This window comes from Bombina bombina, chromosome 4 (assembly GCF_027579735.1).
Source record: "Bombina bombina isolate aBomBom1 chromosome 4, aBomBom1.pri, whole genome shotgun sequence".
Taxonomy (NCBI): Eukaryota; Metazoa; Chordata; class Amphibia; order Anura; family Bombinatoridae; genus Bombina; species Bombina bombina.
This window is the reverse complement of record NC_069502.1, coordinates 504,414,081-504,437,868: the sequence shown is the minus strand read 5'-3', so window position 1 is coordinate 504,437,868 and position 23,788 is coordinate 504,414,081.

Sequence of the window (23,788 nt, the reverse complement as noted above, 5' to 3'; positions counted from 1 at the left end):
AGGTGATGTTTATAATGAATAGAGAAGCCCCAGACAACACCCGTAAAGTTATAAATCTGATTAATATTGCCTCAGATGATGGAACGCCTTCTCTGTTCCTCTCTTTGGATGCAGAGAAGGTGTTTGACAGAATTAATTGGGACTTCATGTTTGCGGTGCTGAAGGGAGTTGGCATTGGTGGATCTTTCTATGATGCTATTAGAGCTATATACTCTTCCCCAACAGCTCTTGATAAACTATCTGGCAATCAATCCAGGCCAATATATATTAACAATGGCACACGTCAGGGCTGCCCGCTTTCACCGTTATTATTTGCGTTAAGTATTGAGCCTCTAGCATCCCAAGACATATCAGGAATAAAATTGGGACATTCAGAGCACAAAATCTCTTTATTTGCAGACAATATAATTCTGACACTCACTAAGCCATTACTTTCCCTTCCCCCACTTTACTCCCTGATACAGAATTTTGGGATCCTTTCGGGGTATAAAATTAATGATGATAAATGCGAAGCTTTAAGCGTTAAACTACCACATCACACAAAAAAACAGCTTGAGCTCAACTTCTCATTCAAATGGCCAAAAAAATGTATAAATACTTTTATTCTCTGTATCAGTCAAACTATAGAAATTTAATGGCAAAATGGAGGAAATTCAAAATATCCCTCTTAGGGAGAATTATATCCACCAAAATGACCCTGCTCCCCAAAATGCTGTATCTTTTCAGATCCCTTCCTATTACTATTCTACATTCAGAGTTGCATAAACTCCAGAGTGATATCTTAAAATTCATATGGCAGGGCAAAAGAGCTAGGATCATTTAAAGATTCATGTGCACGAACAAAAGAGAAGGAGGCGTCAGAGTTCCAAACTTAATTCCCTATTACTACTCGGCTCGAATAGCTCAAACCCATCAGTGGTTTAAAACCAACAGCTCCTCACAATGGGTATACATTGAATCGAGTGTCATGGAAACTGCACCGATATCTAACCTACTTTGGACCCCAGACACTTCTGCACCCCCTAGACAATGCAACTACATTGCAATCCAGCATACCTTACATCTATGGAAAATGCTAATTTCTAAATTCCCCTTAATTCAAAAAAAGATCTCGAATAATTCCTCTGGTGAGCCATACATCCTCCATAGATAAAAGCATACAGCAGAAATGGTCCAACAAAGGACTCTATAGGATAGCAGACGTTTACAAAGAGGGAAAATTGTTAACCTATGAACAATATCAAGCATTAGACAGCGAGGATCAGAACATATGGTATCATTACCTACAATTAAAGTCTAGAGCACAGGAAATTATAGGTAACGGGAAACTTCCCCCAAAACACCACACTTGAAACACTATCGCCTACATTTAGAGTTCTGCGTTAGCTGTCAAAACCAGCGTTAAGGGGTCCTAACGCTGCTTTTTACCGCCAGCTGGTATTTAGAGTCAGTCAGGAAACGGTCTAACGCTCACTTTCCAGCCGCGACTTTTCCATACCGCAGATCCCCTTACGCCAATTGCGTATCCTATCTTTTCAATATGATCTTCCTAACGCTGGTATTTAGAGTCTTGGCTGAAGTGAGCAGTAGACCCTCTACCGACAAGACTCCAGCCGCAGAAAAAAGTCAGGAGTTAAGAGCTTTATGGGCTAACACCGGTTTATAAAGCTCTTAACTACTGTGCTCTAAAGTACACTAACACCCATAGGGCTAGATTTATCAACGCTGAGGCATACAGGGGCACATATACGCGCCCCTGTATGCCTCAGCTCGCCTGTTGCGGGGCAAAATTACCCGCAGGTAATTAATATTGCACACAAGCGCAATTTTGCGCTCTCGTGCAATCCCGCCCCCTGCCCGCGAACAGCCAATCACGCGCAGGCAGGAGCTGTCAATCTCCTCGGTCGGACTTGACCGAGGAGATTGAATTTCGCCACAATAGAGGTGGCGTAGATGTTAGGGAAGCAGCGGTCTGGTGACCGCTGCTTGATAAATCACGGCGAGCAAGTTCTTGAGAGAACTTGCTGCCGTAGGAGCTTAATAAATCTAGCCCATAAACTACCTATGTACCCTTAAACTGAAGTCCCCCACATCGCCGCCACTCTAATACATTTTTTTAACCCCTAATCTGCCGACCGGACACCGCCGCCACCTACATCATCCCTATAAACCCCTAATCTGCTGCCCCTAACACCGCCGACACCTACATAATATTTATTAACCCCTCTTCTGCCCCCCCCCAATGTCGCCGCTACCCACCTACACTTATTAACCCCTAATCTGCCGACCGGACATCGCCGCCACTCTAATTAATGTATTAACCCCTAAAGCTAAGTCTAACCCTAACACCCCCCCTAAGTTAAATATAATTTTAATCTAACGAAATAAATTATTTCTTATTAAATAAATTAATCCTATTTAAAACTAAATATTTACCTGTAAAATAAACCCTAATATAGCTACAATATAACGAATAATTATATTGTAGCTATTTTAGGATTTATATTTATTTTACAGGCAACTTTGTATTTATTTTAACTAGGTACAATAGTTATTAAATAGTTATTAACTATTTAATAGCTACTTAGTAAAATAATTACAAAATTACCTGTAAAATAAATCCTAACCTAAGTTACAATTAAACCTAACACTACACAATCAATAAATACATTAAATCAAATTTAAACTAATTACACCTACTCTAAGCCCCCTAAAAAAAATAACAAAGCCCACCAAAATAAAAAGAAGCCCTACCCTATTCTAAAATAAAAAGTTTACAGCTCTATTACCTTACCAGCCCTTAAAAGGGCTTTTTGCGGGGCATGCCCCAAAGAAATCAGCTCTTTTGCCTGTAAAAAAAAACATACAATACCCCCCCAACATTACAACCCACCACCCACATACCCCTACTCTAACCCACCCAAACCCCCCTTAAAAAACCTAACACTAAGCCCCAGAAGATCTCCCTACCTTGTATTCACCCAGCCGGTTATCACCGATCCGTCCAGAAGAGGGTCTGAAGTCTTCATCCTATCCGGCCAGAAGAGGTCCTCCAGAGGGTCCGAAGTCTTCATCCTATCCGGCCAGAAGAGGATAGGATTCTATCAGCCAATCGGAATTAAGGTAGGAAAAATCTGATTGGCTGATTGAATCAGCCAATCAGATTCAAGTTCAATCCGATTGGCTGATCCAATCAGCCAATCAGATTGAGCTCGCATTCTATATCAGATTTTTCCTACCTTAATTCCAATTGGCTGATAGAATCCTATCAGCCAATCGGAATTCGAGGGACGCCATCTTGGATGATGTCATTTAAAGGAACCTTCATTCGTCGTTAGTCCGTCGGTGAGGAAGGATGGCTCCGCATCGGCTGCTTCAAGATGGACCCGTTCCACTCCGGATGGAAGAAGATAGAAGATACCGCCTGGATGAAGACTTCCGACCATCTGGAGGACCTCTTCTGGCCGGATATGATGAAGACTTCGGACCCTCTGGAGGACCTCTTCTGGCCGGATAGGATGAAGACTTCGGACCCTCTTCTGGACGGATAGGTGATACCCGGCTGGGTGAATACAAGGTAGAGAGATCTTCAGGGGCTTAGTGTTAGGTTTTTTAAGGGGGGTTTGGGTGGGTTAGAGTAGGGGTATGTGGGTGGTGGGTTGTAATGTTGGTGGGGTATTGTATGTTTTTTTACAGGCAAAAGAGCTGATTTCTTTGGGGCATGCCCCGCAAAAAGCCCATTTAAGGGCTGGTAAGGTAATAGAGCTGTTAACTTTTTATTTTAGAATAGGGTAGGGCATTTTTTTATTTTGGTGGGCTTTGTTATTTTTTTAGGGGCTTAGAGTAGGTGTAATTAGTTTAAAATTCTTGTAATTTTTTTGTTGTAATTTAGTGTTTGTTTTTTTTGTAATTTAGTTTAGTTGATTTCTTTGTAGGTAATTGTAGTTAATTTATTTAATTTATTTATTGATAGTGTAGTGTTAGGTTTAATTGTAACTTAGGTTAGGATTTATTTTACAGGTAATTTTGTAATTATTTTAACTAGATAGCTATTAAATAGTTAATAACTATTTAATAGCTATTGTACCTTGTTAAAATAAATACAAAGTTGCCTGTAAAATAAATATAAATCCTAAAATAGCTACAATATAATTATTCGTTATATTGTAGCTATATTAGGGTTTATTTTACAGGTAAGTATTTAGCTTTAAATAGGATTAATTTAGTTAATAAGAAATAATTTATTTCGTTAGATTAAAATTATATTTAACTTAGGGGGGTGTTAGGGTTAGGGTTAGACTTAGCTTTAGGGGTTAATACATTTATTAGAGTAGCGGTCAGCAGATTAGGGGTTAATACTTTAAGTTAGGTGTCGGCGATGTTAGGGAGGGCAGATTAGGGGTTAATACTATTTATTATAGGGTTTGCGAGGCGGGAGTGAGGTGGTTTAGGGGTTAATACCTTTATTATAGTGGCAGCGAGGTCTGTCGGCAGATTAGGGGTTAATAAGTGTAGGTAAGGTAGCGGAGACGTTGGGGGGGCAGATTAGGGGTTAATAAATATAATATAGGGGTCGGCGGTGTTAGGGGCAGCAGATTAGGGGTACGTAGGTATAATATAGGTGGCGGCGGTGTACGGAGCGGCAGATTAGGGGTTAATAATAATATGCAGGGGTCAGCGATAGTGGGGGCGGCAGATTAGGGGTTAATAAGTGTAAGGTTAGGGGTGTTTAGACTCGGGGTTAATGTTAGGGTGTTAGGTGCAGACTTAGGAAGTGTTTCCCCATAGGAAACAATGGGGCTGCGTTAGGAGCTGAACGCTGCTTTTTTGCAGGTGTTAGGTTTTTTTGCAGCTCAAACTGCTCCATTGTTTCCTATGGGGGAATCGTGCACAAGCACATTTTTCAAGCTAGCCGCTATCGTAAGCAACGCTGGTATTGAGAGTTGAAGTGGCGGTAAATATGCCTCTACGCTCCCTTTTTGGAGCCTAACGCAGCCCTTCAGAGAACTCTAAATACCAGCGTTATTTAAAAGGTGCTGGGGGAAAAAAACATGCATAGCTAACGCACCCCTTTGGCCACAAAACTATAAATCTAGCTGCATGACTCTCTGTTCACCATACTCGGGGAACAATATCCATTTTATACACTATATTTAACCGGCCCCTAATGGCTAGCAAATCTCAACTTATGATAAAGTGGGATTTGGAAAATTTGTAAAGAATGGCCAATTGAGACTTGGACAAATAATCTAGCTAATGGTTTAACCTTTTCACAGAATGCAACACTTAGGGAAAACTTCATTAAGGTAGCTTTCAGATGGTACCTCTACCCATCAAGATCGGGAGGGAGGAGGGAATCGCTAACACGAAATTGCTACAGAGGGTGCGATGAGAGTGGCACCTACCTACATATGTGGTGGGAGTGTGTAAAGGTTGGGGAAACCTTAGGACCATGGCTCTCATATATTCAGTTTGATATTTCAAAAGAGACTAAAGTTGACAATAGAGCAGACATTGCTTCATTTCCCAATCCCTGGGCTCACGTAGCAAAATAATAAATTGGCTATGCTGATATGCACGATAGTTAGGTTAGGTATAGCCCAATTTTGGAAAAAAGCGCCTCAAAACTTTTAATTAATAAAACATAAGATCACTAATCACTACCACATGGGGAGTGCAGCCGCAGAATTCCTGAACAATAGGGAAAGCTTCCTACTGCAATGGGAACCATATATTATGCATCATGAGGCATCCCTGAGAAGTGGTGTCTGGAATACTGAGGTTGAGAGCTGGGGCCCTGAGATTAGTAATATGTAAAAAAACAAATAATAACAAATAGGAGTGATATATGATGAAGAAAGGTAGGAGAACCAAAATTTACTCTGCATAAATGTTTTGTATTTTGCTTTAGAGAACTTCAAGATATGTATTCGACTGTGAAATGATGGAATGTTTGATTTATATACAAGTCATTTACAAAAAAAAAAAAAAAAAATTAATAAAAACAATTTCAACATAATGGGGTGGTAGGCTCTTACGTGATTGGCTGATAACATTCACATGACCTGACTCCCTACAAGCCTTAGAGTCCTCAATAAAATAGCCCTATCCCATTGTACTCTGTTCATAAGATTACAATGGAGGAGTAGGCACCAGCGTGATTGTTTAATATCAGTCACGTGATTGGACTTTGTATATAGGGTTTTAGTCATCAATCAGTTAGCCATATAACACACACTTCTTTGCATTTTCTGTCATAAGGATAACATGTATGTGTAGACGATATAAGGATTGATCAATAATAGTCACATGGTACAGGTGCAAATGGAAATTGAAGCCAGCCAATAGGAGATTGATAGCTCTCAGTCCTCATTCAGGTAGACCGGACGAATTGGGAAGAGGGTGGAAATGGATGCTAGGCACTGATTGGTCGCCTCCGTTTTTAAATTTCCGGCTTCTGCAATAACCATTTCTCAAAATTCTTTAACAAGATATGCTTGACAAAGGCCCGTATATGGGCCGAAATGCATAGCAGCTCTTTTTCTTTTCCTTTTTTAACTTTTTTTTAGTTAACCTGTTTGCATGCCCCCAACTGATGCCGACGTAACCAGTTATCGGCCAGGAATACCGGGGGTATTGCTGTAAGCTCTCTCCTCCTTTTTATGGAGCTTACCTATACAGGTTATCCACTGTGTTCTTTTTTTATGTTAATTTGTGTGTAGGTTCTTAGAACCGAGGTATCTACCATTTTAAATTGATTAATTAAAAATTAAGTTTTAATATCCCCTGTATTCCAAGGGAGCTAATTATGCACTTGCAAACTCTTATATGTCACTCCATGTGGAGTGACAACCTTTTTTTCTAGTATTACCTTTAGCGAAGTAGCACCTGGTCTCTGTACCGGTTCATTTGGCCCCTATTACTAGCATAGTGCCAAACTCACTAAAAATAGCCGATAGTAATGTTTAAAGACAGCATCGCCAAAAGGCGTCACCATACATTTCAGTGGGTGGAGATGCTGCCCTGATACTGGCAATATATATTTAAAGCAGCATCAGCACCTACATTGAAAGTGTAATGTAATGTAAATTATCTCTTTATACAGTACTGTATGACAATACAATTTCATGATTGCAATTAGACTTGTGTATTCATTTCAAAATGAAAGCATTTTCATCACGAAAAGGGATATTTATTTAATTTGAACAAAATGAATATCTGAAAGAATGCACAGGGAAAAGTGCAGAAAGCGAAAGAATATTGCTTAATTAAGCAATATTCCTTTGTTTTCTTGAAATTTTTTAAAATACCTACATGCGCTGAAGAACATGCTAACCCCCTCCTCTTCACTCTAGAGCCCGGCTTGCATTAACTTTAGTGCAGGTCCCAGAAGCCGAGTGTACTTAGCCTACAGGAGAGGGGTAAGTGCGCTCTTTAGTGTGTGTGTATGTAAGTATTTCAGATACATGTCAATTTTTTCACCTGTTCTTTTTAAACAATGACTTTTGTTTAACAGAAACTAATGTAAATGTTTAACTAAAATTCGATGTTTGTTTAGTTTTAAACTAAACAAATACCGAATACTGCAGCCAATGAATATTCAGGGAAGCAAATTTCCTCCAATATTGATGCCGAACATTTCTGACGGACCGAAAATTATTTGACTGCACATCTCTAATAGCAATATTCATATTTCACAATATTGCAATTGCATTTTCGCATAATATTTCACAATCGTGTTTTACTTATAATAGTGCAATTGCACTGTAGAATAGTGATGTCGCAAACCTAAAAATTTAGGTTCGCGAACGGCAGACTCGAACTTCCGCAAATGTTTGCGAACCGGCGAACCGGGCGAACCGCCATTGACTTCAATAGGCAGGCGAACTTTAAAACCCACAAGGACTCTTTCTGGCCACAATAGTGATGAAAAAGTTGTTTCAAGGGGACTAACACCTGGACTGTGGCATGCCAGAGGGGGATCCATGGCAAAATTCCCACGGAAAATTACATAGTTGATGCAGAGTCTGGTTTTAACCCATAAAGGGCCTAAATCACCTAACATTCCTAAATTGTTTGGAATAACGTGCTTTAAAACATCAGGTATGATGTTGTATCGATCAGGTAGTGTAAGGGTTACGCCCACTTCACAGTGACAGACCAAACTCCCCGTGTAACGCACCGCAAACAACCACAAACAGTCCATTTGCACAACCACGAGATAGATAGATTTGATAGATAGATAGATACATTGAAGGCAACTTCAATTAGATTACACTAGCAGACTGATGTTTCACAGTCAAAAAATATTTTTTTAAAAATATTTACACTACTGTTATAACAAATATGATTGGTGGCACTAGTTGGCAAGTGGGCCTGGCACACACGCTGAGAGGAAGGCAACTGCAATTAGATTACACTAGATGACTGATGTTTCTCAGTCAAAAAAGTTTTTATTTTAAATAATTACAATACTGTTATAACAAATATGATTGGTGGCACTAGTTGGCAAGTGGGCCTGGTACACACGCTGGCAGGCAGGCAACTGCAATTAGATTACACTAGATGACTGATGTTTCTCAGTCAAAAAAGTTTTTATTTTAAATATTTACAATACTGTTATAACAAATATGATTGGTGGCACTAGTTGGCAAGTGGGCCTGACACACACGCTGGCAGGCAGGCAACTGCAATTCAATTGCACTAGCAGACTGATGATTCACAGTCAAAAAAGTTTTTATTTAAAATATTTACACTACTGTTATAACAAATATGATTCGTGGCACTAGTTGGAAAGTGGGCCTGGCACACACGCTGGCAGACAGGCAACTGCAATTAAATAACAATAACAGACTGATGTAAAAGTTTTGTTTTTTTAAAAGTTACACTAATGTTACAACAGATAGGAGTGATGGCACTCAGGATAGAAGTAGGCACAGTATGTGCTGGCAGCCTGACACACAGGCTGGCACTAGTGGCAGGCTGGCCTGGCCACTAAAATTAAATAACACTAGAAGACTGATGTAAAAAGTTTTTTTTTTTTACAAAATTTAAACTAATGTTACACCAGATAGGAGTGGTGGACTGGCACTGAGGATGGAAGTAGGCACAGTATATGCTGGCAGCCTGACACACAGGCTGGCACTAATGGCAGCCAGGCTGGCCTGGCAACAAAAATTAAATAACACTAGAAGATAGACATGTACAATTCGGTTCGGTTCGATTGGGATTACACTAGTATTATACAGTATGTTAGGTTAACACCTAATATACAGTATAATACACTAGTCTAATCCCACCTAACACTTACCGAATTGCAGAATTTCCGAACCGAATCAAACCAAACCGAATCCAGATGAATTTCTTCTAATCCGAATGAATCCGAAACGAATCCGAAACAAATCGATTCAAAATTTTCCGAATTCGAATCGATATGAACCGAACTTCGAAAAATTCTGAATCGATCCGAACCGAACCAAACCAAATTTTTTCGCCATGCACATGTCTACTAGAAGAGGACTGATGTAAAAAAAAACAATTAAAAAATTTACACTAATGTTACACCAGATATAAGTGGTGGAAAAAAGAGCTATTAATTACACTATATGATGTGGGCCTGACACACAGGCCTGATGGAAAATGAAATTAGATTACACTAGCAAAATGATTTAAATTTTTTTTTTTAAATTTACAATAATGTTAAGCAGATATGAGTGGTGGCTGGCACAGCAATTAACCACAGTATATGCTGTGTAAGCCTGACACACAGGCCTGATAGAAAATTAAATTAGATTACACTAGCAAAATGATTTAATTTTTTTTGTTTTTAAATTTACAATAATGTTAAGCAGATATAAGTGGTGGCTGGCACAGAGCAATTAACCACAGTATATGCTGTGTGAGCCTGAGACACAGGCCTGATAGAAAATGAAATTAGATTACACTACCAAATGATTTAAAAGTTTTGTTGGTTAAATTTTCACTAATGTTAAGCAGATATCAGTGGTGGCACTAATCACAGTATATGCTGTGAGCCTCACACACAGGCTGAAAGCCAGGCAAATGCAAATAAAATTACAAATAAAAAAAAACATAAAACGACTGAAGTTATAGCCCTAAAAAGGGCTTTTTGGGGTGCTGTCCTTACAGCAGAGATTAGATGAGTCCTTCAGGACTGTAGTGGACACTAAATACACTAGCCTAGCTATCTATTTCCCTATAATGTCAGCAGCAGCAACACTAAAGCTCCTCTCACTGAGAAAGCAAGATCGTAATGAATCTAAAATGGCTGCTGCCAAGGAGCTGGGAGGGTCTGTGAGGGAGTCTCTGCTGCTGATTGGCTCAAATGTGTCAGAAGGCTGTGAGATAAAGGGTCAAAGTTTCCTCAATGATGACAAATAGGGGGCGGATCGAACATCGCATATATTCGCCCACAGCGGCGAACGCGAACAAGCTATGTTCACCGGGAACTGTTCTCCGGCGAACAGTTCACAACATCACTACTGTAGAAAACATGTTCTAACACGTTTGCTACAGTTCAATCTCAATATTATAAGTAAAATATGATTGTGCAACCACGATTGCAATATTATGAAATATCAATATAGAAAGTGCAAAGTTTAAATGGAAAAAAAAAATGGAAAATAGGAAGCAAAAACTGTGAATACAGCAGAACTGTCATGTCATGCAGTGCTATATTGCACTGGACCTATCTATCCTTCACATACAAAAATGCAGGGAAAACCCCTTGGAGAAGTATAGAAATCTCTGCCTTTTGAAAATTTCATGAAGGATCTCTCAGTGCTGAAGTATAATTTTCGAATATCTCACCTGAACAGAGAGGTTTTGAATATCAGGGCATTAAGGGCATCCTTGAAGCAATTTATGGAGCTTATTTGCAGACTTATTTAGAAGGGCTGTTTCACGCACTATTCAGAACTGACCCATCAGACACTGTGGAAATACAGATAGAGAGAGCTCATTGCTCACTTAAAGCTAAGCCTTTGGACACACAAACTCCTCTTGATGTAGTCATCTGTTTTATTGAAATTCCAAAACAAGGAACTTATCCTTAACTCAGCACATCCAAAACTTCAATTTTCATATCATTGAGTCCATATCCAATTCTTTGCAGATCATTCCGTAAAGACTTTACAAAAAAAGCATGAATTTGCACCATTTTTACAACATTTGAGAAGATTAAATGTCCTGTATAGGTGGGGTTTTCCAGTTCACTTGCAAGTGATTAAAAATAGCAAGACGATAGAATGTAAACATGTTTCCCAAGATTAACTCCTTCTGTACAAAGCTAGAAATACTGCTACCATATAAATCTACCCCAATGTCTTCTGCTATTGCTTCCCCACCAAGGTGTTCTGTACTGAAGCCACAATGCCATTTATGGAGCAAAGTCGCCAAGGAACAGTTGAAAATACAGCAAGAGGTCAGAGACTCAGAAGCACCTGCATAAACACAGAAGGGCATGAACATAATGAAATATATCAGATGGCCCCCTCCCCCGTTGAGGTATATAATGTTAGCTAGCCACTCATTGTCCCCAACTTAATACTATAGGTTTATTTAGCATAATTGTTATATTGTACTTTCACATTATCTGTATTCTCCTTTAAATTTCCCCATTAACCTTATAACAGTTTCTTACCATTATCTTTTTTATTTGACATTCACCTTTGGAAACCAAATTTTTATCAGTGATTTAGTCTATCCAACCTCTGATATATTATTGACAAAAAATACTCCTCTGAATTAAGCATGTCTACCCCTTTAGGAACCTGTGGTCTACTAGTAGCAACCCAAAACTTCAAGGGGTTCTTATCCCAGCAAATTAATTCTTTGGGGCCGGTCTGTCCAACATGATCCGCTCAGCAGATCATGACTGACAGGCATCGATGAACTGCTTGTGCAATGCCACTCCCTGCAGATTCGCAGCTGCTAACAGGGGGTGTCAATCAGCCCAATAGTATAGGATCGGGTGGATTGATGTCCTCAGCCTCAGAGCAGGTGGACCAGTTATGGAGCAGCGATCTTAAAACCGGAGCTTGATAATTCTGCCCCAATATCTATACATGATTTTCGTAAAAAAAAAACGTACAATGAGCCCAAACTTTCTAACTATAATTTTGATCAAAATGATACTACTTCAAGACCTAGTAGAGAGAGTGTCTCCATAAATTTAGCTCATTCAATATATGCTTAATAACGCTAAAAGACTAATACCACACTATTGGAAAAAAGATCAAGCCACTACCATAATCCAATGGGTAAACAAAGTAGATTTCATTTTGTCTTTTGGAAAAAAGATAAACCTTATTTTTGTAGGAAAGTTGGACGACCTTTTCAAACATAGTCTTTCTATGGGATCAAACATAATTTCCCATGGGTACACCCCAACATTCCATTAAAGGGACGTAATACTCATATGCTAAATCACTTGAAACTGATGAAGTATAACTGTAAAAAGCTGACAGGAAAATATCACCTGAGCATCTCTATGCAAAAAAGGAAGATATTTTACCTCACAATCTCCTCAGCTCAGCAGAGTAAGTTCTGTGTAAAAAGTTATATTCAGCTGATCCCAGCTGCAGGTAAAAAAATTAGAAGAAATGAACAGCAGCCAATCAGCATCAGCAGTGCTGAGGTCATGAACTCTTACTGTGATCTCATGAGATTTGACTTAACTCTCATGAGATTTCATAGAAAGCTTCCTTTACCTGATTGGTAAAATAATATGAGAGTGCACGATGCTAGTCCCTTCAGATGTCCCAGGACAAACACACAAACATGCTGCTTAGAAATCCTTTACAATGGGAGGTGGCTACTGAGGAACTTTTGAGGTAAAATATCTTTCTTTTTTACATAGAGATGTTCAGGTGATATTTTATAATTAGCTTTTTACAGCTATGCTGCATCACTTTCAAGTGTTTAAACATTTGGGTATTATGGCCCTTTAAGTAAATCTCTGTAAACTAAGTCTACCACTTAACTACATGATGACTACCCAAATAGTGATCAGATAAATTCTACTAGTAGATTGTTGTTTTTATGATTATTTCTGCTTAAAAGTATTAATACAGGAGTCTTGCTATCTATTTCCTAAACCTATTTACCAGCCATTTGTTCCTCAACTTTTTTACTGTTTGTTAATATAAGTTATGATGTATGTTTAATACTGTGTGATACTATGATCTTATGTTACATCTTATTGAAAGCACAATAAAAAAAATCACTTTAATAAATTGTGAATCATATATAAATTTATAAGACAAATTATAATAGAATATGTAATAGACACTGGAGGTAAGGTTCTTACTTGGTTGCCTTCCTGAAATAAGAGTTTATTGAAACTGTTTCTTTCATGGTATAATTGTATATATAATAGAAATTGATATTTTTCTCTATCACTAAACCAAATAGTCAGTTGTCTAAGGCCTCACTTAAAAACGGGCCTCACAGTGTGTGTCTATCTTCAAATGTTTTTTATGTGTGGCATATGCATGGTACATCGATGAGTAAAAAATTATTCTGCAAGATTACGAGTTTTGCGGTAAGAGATGCTCGGTGCTAACTTGCACGTTATTGTCACCGCTCACTTCCCTACAGCACTGGTATTACAGGTTTTCATAAACCCGGCATTAACAGGCAAGAAGTGATCATAGAGCAAAATTATGCTCCATACCACACTCCAATACCAGCGCTGCTTAAGTCAGTGGTGAGCTGGTTTTACGTGCTCATGCACGATTTCCCTATAGACATCAATGGGGAGAGCCAGCTGAAAAAAAGCCTAACACCTACAATAAAGCAGCGTAAAGCTCAGTAATGCAGCCCCATTGATTCCTATGGGGAAACAAAATTTATGTTTACACCTAACACCCTAACATGAACCCCGAGTCTAAACACCCCTAATCTTACACTTATTTAGCCCTAATATGCTGCCCCCGACATCGCCGACACCTACATTATACTTATTAACCCTTATCTGCCACTCCGGACATCGCCGCCACTAGAATAAACATATTTTAACCCCTAAACAACCGCACTCCCGCCTCGCAAACACTAGTTAAATATTATTAACCCCGAATATGACGCCCCTAACATCGCCGCCACCTACCTACATTTATTAACCCCTAATCTGCCACCCCCAACGTCGCTGCCACTATACTATATTTATTAACCCCTAATCTTAAGTCTAACCCTAACACCCCCTAACTTAAATATAATTAAAATAAATCTAAACAAAACCTACTATTAATAAATAAATAATTCCTATTAAAACTAAATACTTACCTATAAAATAGGGTAAGTATTTATATAAAGTATTTATATATAAAATAAACCCTAAGGTAGCTACAATATAACTAATAGTTACATTGTATCTAGCTTAGTGGGGGGGGGGTTTTACAGGCAAGTTTTTATTTATTTTAACTAGGTAGTATAGTTAGTAAATAGTTATTAACTATGTACTAACTACCTAGCTAAAATAAATACAAATTTACCTATAAAATAAAACCTAACCTGAGTTACACTAACACCTAACATTACACTAAAATTAAATAAATTACCTAAATTTAATACAATTACCTAAATTACAAAAAACAAACACTAAATTACACAAAGTAAAAAAGACATTATCAGATATTTAAACTAATTACACCTAATCTAATAGCCGTATCAAAATAAAAAAAGCCCCCCCAAAATAAAAAAAAAAACCCTAAACTAAGCTAAACTACCAATAGCCCTTAAAAGGGCCTTTTGCAGGGCATTGCCCCAAAGAAATCAGCTCTTTTACCTGTAAAAAAAATAAAAAACACCCCCTCAACAGTAAAACCCACCACCCACACAACCAACCACCCAAATAAAAACTAAACTAAAAAAACTGAAAAGGGCATTTGGATGGGCATTGCCCTTAAAAAGGCATTTAGCTCTTTTTCAATTGCCCAAAAGTCCTAATTTAAAACTAAAACCCACCCAATAAACCCTTAAAAAAACTAACACTAAACCCCAAAGATCCACGTTTTGAAGACCCGACATCCATCTTCAATGAAGCAGCAGATGTCCTCATCGAAGCCCGCAAAAGTCTTAATCCAAGTGGCCAAAGTCTTCATCCAAGCCAGCAGCAGTCTTCATCCAGACGGCATCTTCTATCTTCATCCATCCGGCACGGAGCGGCTCCATCTTCAAGACATCCGGCGCGGACCATCCTCTTCAATCGAAGTCTTCTTGCTGAATGAAGGTTCCTTTAAATGACGTCATCCAAGATGGTGTCCCTTTAATTCTGATTGACTAATAACTATTTAGTAACTAGTCTAACTAGTTAAAATAAATACATAAATACAAACTTGCCTGTAAAATAAAAATAAACCCTAAGCTAGATACGATGTCGGGAGCGGCAGATTAGGGGTTAATAATTTTATTTTAGTGTTTGCGATGCGGAAGGGCCTCAGTTTAGGAGTTAATAGGTAGTTTATGGGTGTTAGTGTACTTTTTAGCACTTTAGTTATGAGTTTTATGTTACGGCGTTGTAACATAAAACTCATAACTACTGACTTTCAGTTTACGGTATTGATCTTGGCGGTATAGGGTCACGGTGTACCGCTCACTTTTTGGCCTCCCAGGCAGACTCGTAATACCGTCGCTGTGGAAATCAAATTGAAAAAAGACTTTACTCAAATTGCATAAGTTAATTTGCGTTAGGCCAAAAAAGTGTGCGGTGCCCCTAAACCTGGAAGACTTGTAATACCAGCGGTAGAGAAAAAGCAGTGTTATGAGGCTTAACGCTGCTTTACTCATACCGCAAAACTCGTAATCTAGCTCATTGTTAGCTTGTTGACATAGAAACATAGGAAGTGCTTGTTCGCACTGTTCCTGACTTTTTGCCAGTTACTACTGTTTACCTGAGGACAACATGTTCAAAAATATCATGCTGCAAGACTAGATGTGTCGCTGAGAAGTTATATTGCACACCTTCCTATCCTCCGGGGCAGTTACTGTGCACCGTATGATTCTTACACAGCGGGTAGACATATGTAGGTGTGATTGAGAGAAGGAGAGTAGAGATTAGTGCTATCAATTGAAGAAGATGAGGATGGGAGAATTAGCCACATGCTGCTTCAAGAGAAGGGAGCATGGCATAGCCTGTTTGAGGGAGCTCCAGAGAATAATCCTGTCAGTAATGCTGATTATGACTGAAAAAAATTAAATAAAAAAATTAAAAAATCATCTGCCAGGTCTAATATGACATTCCTTTACTAGCTACATTCTCTTCCTGCACTATCCCTTCTCTCCCTTTTTTCTGCTTACTCTATCACTTCGTTTTCTGCCCCTTTTCATTTTTTTCCCCTTGCTCTCTCCCCTTCTCTTCTCACTTTGTCTCTCTTTACTCTCTTTCTCCATGCCACCTTCTTTCTCTTCAATCTCTCATGTCATGCTCTCCCTTATCTCTCTCTGCCCATCTGTTAAAATCAGCAGGACAGCTGTGCTTGTAAGTGTAAATGTTAAGAGGTTGTATGAGGCTGATGAAACAGGAAAGTAACTGGAAAGTATCTAGAGTAAGAAAAGTTTAGTTTATATTGCATTCATCTCTTAGCAGCAGGGTCTTTAAGGTATACTTAAAACTCTGAAATCTAGGGGTACGTCTTGTGAAGTGAAGCAAAGAGTTACACAAGGTTGGGGCCAATCTAGAGAAGTCCTGTAGGTAGAAATGTGAAGAGGTAAAAAGAAAGAATGAGAGAAGGTGGTCATGTGTGGAATGAAGAGGATGGATGGGGAAGTAACTGAAGATGAGTGAAAATATATATAATAGGTACTCTCTGCCTTACTCCAGAAGAGTCTCCCCTAGTTTTCATAGTTTCAAGCACTCATGAAAGACTCTACTGTTCATGAATGCATACAACATACACTAACATTTTCTTACTTCTGTTCCTCTCTGTTTTGTAGATAACCTTCATGAGAGCCGATTTACAACAGTGCAACTTATGGCAGGGTCCTCTACTCATTTGTCTCCCATTAATGCTACCTTGCATATTAGACTTTGTTTATAAAGTTGCAGACTCTGTTGGCGCTCTAAAAATAACTTATAATAATAATAGTAATAATAATAAAAACAGTAGTGTTTTTGAGGGCTTTGAATGTTAGTTTCAGTATTTTTATTCTGATCAGAGGCAAGAGGAACCTAGTAAATATAGATCTTCCTGGCAGAGGCATTCATTATGGATCGCAAAGGGGATAGATGGCAACTAGGGAGACCAGAGAGGATAGAGTTGTCATAGCCATGTTGTGAAGTCGATTAAAATCTTAGTTGAGTCTTGTATGAGGATGTGGCAAATTTGGAGAATTTTTTTAAGGTGTAAATATCAGAAATTGGATGTGAGGAGTGAATGAATATCTGAATCAAGTGTGACCCCAAGGCAGCAGGCTGTGGCGATGCTGTTATTATCAACAAGTACAGAAAGTTAGGGGGTAGTGATCTTGGAAGAAGAGGATAATAAGGAACTCAATTTAATAGAGATTTAGCTTAAGGTAATAAGAGCATCCAGGATAAAATATTTATGTAACATAAATATTGTAAAATTTATGATTATGTCTAAGGATTGTTGGGGATGAAATCCAGACTTTAATGGATCAATGAGGGAATTTGAGGTGAATACATTTGAGAAATGCTTATATACTAGCCTTATATACTAGCCTTTCCAGAAGTTTTGAGGCAAGTAGGATTAGGAAAATAAGGCAGGTATTAAGGTGGCAGAATTATAGAAGGGCAGAAACCTCAATAACAAAGAAACTGATTTTGAGGTTATGCAGGTTTGGATGTTTGTAAATGGAGAGGGGTGGTGATTGCAATTGTATAAGAGTAGAAAAGTAATCCTTCTTAGAGCGGTTAAGAACAGTGTAATATTTATGCAAAATGAACTTGTAATTTAGCAACTCAGTAGAACCGCAAGGCTTTTCTCTAATAATCATCAGTACATGAACCAATGTGTATGTAGCATGTCAGAGAAGTATGCCAGAACTGAGGATAAATGCATGCTTTGCAAGCTATAGTAGAAGGGGTGAAATTGCCAATGTCCAATGTGCTAGTGGCATTGTAGTGACATATTGATTTGTCAGGGCAGGAGAAAGTTTAGATGGACAAGGATAGAGGGTTAAAATAATCTGAGAGATTGTATTTATATAATAATGTATTCTTCTGTGAAATTTGATAAGAGGTTAGTTAGTGGTAGAGTATGAAGTGTTGCAAGTGAAGAGACGAGTAGAGTCTGAGGGAGGAAAAGAGAAATTTATGAGGTGGGAAAAAATGCATTGATAGCTTTAGATTGAATCAAGTGGGTATCCATCTTTGTGAGTGGGAGAGTCAACCCATTGTGATAGACCATAAGAAGATGTGAGTTGGAGGAACATTGCTCCCAGGGCAGTGATTCAAAGAGGAGATTGAAATCACCATGAATAAGGGCAGGGGTGTTTTTGTTGAAAAGTTAGCAAGAGTAAAGTAAAAATACCTACACAACCAATATGTGAAAGTGTAGCACGGGAGGTTATGTATTAGGGTGAGAGCCAGGTTTCTGTGAGATTAGACAGAAAAAAAAGTTACAGCAAAACAAATTAATGTTGAACAAATATAAAACAAATGTTAAACAAATGGGCTTCCCTTCTCGGGCGAATGCAGTCTGCTCCGGTGTCTCTACTCCTGTATAGTGGTAGTATACTTGGAAGTTAACCTTTAAGGGACCTCTGCCCAGAGGAACAATTAGGCTCTTTAGCTAGATTTCAGTCTCAGTCCAAACCTCCCCCACATCTAGAGCTAGATTACAAGTGGAACGCTGTTTGTGTGCCTCGGAATTAGTAAGCATATTACAATTTAAACATGTTCACTTGAGGGCAATTGAATTTAACACACCGAGATAGCGCTATCTTAAAGTTATGGTTAACTGCTAACCTTGAATATAAAGTTGCAGAAAAAACATCAAAATTGCATTAAAAAGTACATACACCATCTGATAAAAATTATTAAAAAAATGTATTTAAAAGTTATAAGAGCCCAAAGATATGAAGTCTCAAAAAAGGTCTGCAAAGGGTTTTAACATAGAGTTACGTATATATACATGTCTACAAATGTATTTGCATGTGTACATATAGAAATATAGAAAAGCGGTAGTCCTGGAGAGTATAGTTAAAACGTCTTTATTTCAAACTCAGATTAAAAACGAATGGCAATCACAAGTAAAAGCATAACAGGTGTGGCACTGTTTGGCTTACGCGTTTCGGCTGAGAGCCGTAGTCATAGCCTATAGTGCTGTGTGACACACCTCTCTAAATACTCATACCTAAAATCCTATTGGTTAAAAATTAGAACACACCTGTTGATTACATACTCTATACAAAGAGAACTAATATTAACAGTACCTCCTAAGCAATTAAACCTAGCGAATTTGACAAATACAACATTCGCTTATACATGGAATAAACATGTTGCAGAATGAGAAATACACACCAAACCTCCAAAATTAGAAATAGTGCAATATACAATGTGCAAAATCTCAAAACATACATTGTGTACTATGTGTACCATATTGGCTATATATATTCTCATTCTAACAAAGAATATGAAGGGTCAAAAGTCAAAACATGTTATACACATAGAAAAGTCTAATACTGTTAAGGCGGACCCTAACCCTATAACATAATTATAGATCTTAATCGTAAGCAATAATATGGGTTAAAATTTCTAAGTTACATGATTGTCCTAAGTAATCAAGGGTAAAGTATATATGGACAAATGAAATCAAATGCCTGAATAGCGCAAGAGATTACAGAGTCCTAAACAGATAAATATGACATGCATAGGAGTGGCTCACAGAGAGCTAAGGAGCCCAGACCAGTTACCACAAATTCATGATATCATACTTGGAGTTGAGCCCATTTGGAATACGAGTGCCCATTGTGAAAATCCAATGGGCTTCTCTCAACTCCAGCATGCAATCTATGGAACCTCCCCTTTTAGGTCTGTGAACCCTTTCTATAGCACTCCAAGAAAAGGAAGAAAGGTTCCCTCCATGGTAGACCCCGAAATGCTGGACTACAGGGGTACTCGATTTAACTGTAGTAAAAGAGGAAAGATGTTCCCTAATTCTGGTGTTTACATCTCTGGAGGTAAGACCTATGTATTGAATTTTACATGAGGAGCAGTTAAGTACATAAATCACATTAGTACATGTGCAATTTAAGAGTGTTTTGATATTAAATGTTTTCCCTGTAACATAACTTGTAAATGTATTTCCAGTGCGTACAAAGTCACACGGTTTGCATTTTCTGTGGCCGCATTTATGCATGCCCTGATGTCTGATCCACGCACAAGCATCATTAGTCTTAGTGGGCAACATAGTTGGAGATAGCTGGGAGCCCAGTGTGGGACCTTTCCTGTATGCACACCTAACACCACTTTTAACCATTTCAATTAATTTATCATCTGCATTGAGGATTTTAAAGTGCTTGCGTATAATGGAACAAATGTCATTGTATTGTCCACTGTGAGTGGTGACAAACGTCACTCCATCAAAGGGCTTAGAATCATTTATTTGTCTATCTACCAGAAGACTATCTCTGGTTTTGGAGCTCACCAAATGTTTGGCCTTACGAATGGCTTTTTTTGGATATCTGCGTTGTTGAAGCCTAGATTCAAGGTCCCTGGCTAAAGTCTTGAAGTCGCTGTCGTCTGAACAGTTTCTTTTTAATCTGTTATGCTTTTACTTGTGATTGCCATTCGTTTTTAATCTGAGTTTGAAATAAAGACGTTTTAACTATACTCTCCAGGACTACCGCTTTTCTATATTTCTACATTTTTGCCAGTGTATCCTGGACTGTTAAGCTGTGGGGAGGTGTGTGCGTGCAGCAAATAGTTATTGGTGATTCTTCAGCATCGGTACTTTCCACGGATTGGTTACTGCTGATTGACGCTTTGACTAGCCAATAGGATCTAGCGCTCATCGAAGAGGAGAGACGCTGTACATCTGCAGACCCACGAGGACGCCAAGCAGCTGAGCCGGTGAAGAAACGAGCACTCGGAGATGGTATAAGGTACCCGTGCATCGTAGATCCCAAAGTGTCCGGTATAGTAAGCAGGCTTGGGCAACAGTGGGGGACTTATTTTGACCAATTCGCCTATGCAGTTACCTATAAAAGTTTCCTTAAGCTGTCATACAGTTTGGAATACACTGCACTATTAACTATTAGCTGACCTCAAGTGGTTTTTCACGTATTTGTTTTAGCACTACTGAGTTCCTTCTTTTGTATGTTTGATTATTTGGGTACTTTACTGGCAGTACCAACACTCAGTAGTAGCGCCCGTTACACACACAAAGTAAAGTCTTAAGCTCCCCACAGTAATATGGACGAAATGGCTCACACCTCTATACACCCTCCTATACAGCAATTTTACTCTTTGATGCCCTATTCAGCAAGATATGAAGGGACTGCTAGTAGTGAAGTGATATTTTCTGAGGACAAAAGTGTACTAGCACTTAGCTCACTCTTTGACATGATGGAAGATCTGCTTATTAAGGAATCCAAACTCCAGTGGGATATTTGGACAATTGAGAAATACCGATCATTACAAATGATCCCCAGAGGTCTACGTATTTTTAAATTTCCAACCTTTGATGTGGACTGTAATGATAAAGACTTTGTGGAAGAATGGAACAAAGTATTATCCAATTGCTCACTTAATCTGATGCTTCTTATGTTACAATACAAAGTTAAGCAACTTGATAAAATTAAGTCAGAAATTGCAGAGTTACAGGCAGAACTTAATTTGCGCAGCACAGTATCTGATTTTGCCAAATTTGACAACATCCTTAGAGGTATTTTAGCTACTAGCAGATCAAATATCATGGAGAGGAAACACACTAAATTTTTGAGAGATAAGAATGATTATCTTAATAATACAGTGTATATATGGAGTAAAAAACAAAGATCTACATTTAGACAAAATCAGCCCAGATTCGGGGGGAGAGGAAGGGGACGTAGGAACAGACACAGACAGACGAATAACAATAGAAATGTAACGTTCTCTGGAAGTGATACTGAGTATAGTACAGATGGTAGTGATGATATATCAAACATTCAAACATCAAGTGTAACTACCAGTATTAATACTAGTGAACCTCAGTGTATAGGAGAGATACAAAGCAACTCACTACCTGCACAGAGGTCTATAATCACTCCCCCACCACATATAGTAGAGACACCCTATAATATAACTCCCCAAACGAACTCTAACTATTCTATGTATCCCATACCTGCATCCCAGCCAGGTCTACATGTTAATGCCACACAAACAGGAAATATAGGCCTTATGGAACAGGTTTTTCCCCAGGACCAGATCCCACACAAAGGGGGAGGGAGGAAGTCCAAAACACAATCTTATCACAACTCACAGGCACAGCAGAGATACCAGCTGAGACAAGTCAAAACAATCACAAAGTACAAATAGATGCTACATATAGTAATGTTATCAACTTGTCTTCTACATTGCTTACTGTTGATCAATTAAAAGTACTTAGTCTGGGGCTCAACTTTTCACCTACCAATGACTTCGATGTGTTCAAAACCTTATTGGATCTCAATAAATTTACTAGAAACATAACCTTAAAAAAATATTTTTCATCAACTAGTGAAGCCAGTGATAATGAACAACAGGGGACTTCGACTTATAATGAGTCTCTCTCCTTTTCACAAACATGTGATGTAGTCTCTTTGCAACAATTACAGTCAGAATCTATTCATAACACGCAAGGCACTCTTAATAGAGGCCCCCTGATGAAGGGAAAATCTACTTTTTACCCCATACAGGTTAGGGGTAATGTTATAGAAACCTTTCACAACAGGGTTGAACAAGATCTTATTGCTCTCAAACAGTCCAAGAAACGACCTAAAAGCAACCTAGGTTTCAGGGAAAGAGCGGCAGTCAAAGAGTTAAAAGATAACTCCAGTATCACCATTAGAAAAGCAGATAAAGGAGGTATGACTGTTGTTCTTGACCGTGAAACTTATGTTGCTGAAGCATTAAGGCAACTTAATAATAGGGAGGAATATTCCATCCTTAAAGGTGACCCCACCTCTGTCTTCAGGAGGGAGCTTGTGGATCTTTTGGATGAGGGTGTGGAATCAGGGTTCATTGATCCAACTACCTTTGCATACCTGGTCCCTGATTTTCCTAAAATTCCTGCCTTCCACCATTTTCCTAAGGTCCACAAGTCCCTCTTTGAAGTTAAAGGTCGCCCAATTGTAAGTGGGGTTGATTCCCTGCTGTGTAATTTATCTGAGTGGGTGGACAGCATCCTACAGCCAATGGTTATTTCATTACCCTCGCATTTGCGAGATACTAAACATGTTTTACAGTTAATGAAAAATGTAGTCTGGACATCACAATCCAGATGGTTAACTGTGGATGCTGTCTCACTCTACTCCTGTATACCACATGACACAGGTTTGAAGGCAATTTGTTTTTTCTTAGACAACTTTGGTAATTACACTGAAGATTTCAATTGTTTCATTGTGAAAGTTGTGGGGTTCCTCCTTACACACAATTTTTTTGTGTTCGAGGGGGTGTACTATCTCCAAAGGTGTGGAACAGCGATGGGGGCAAAATTTGCCCCATCCTATGCTAATCTGTTCCTAGGATTCTGGGAGTTCTTCCACATCTTTGGAGATAGTAACCCTTTCCGTGTCTATATATCTACATATCGAAGATATATAGACGATCTGATCTTCATATGGA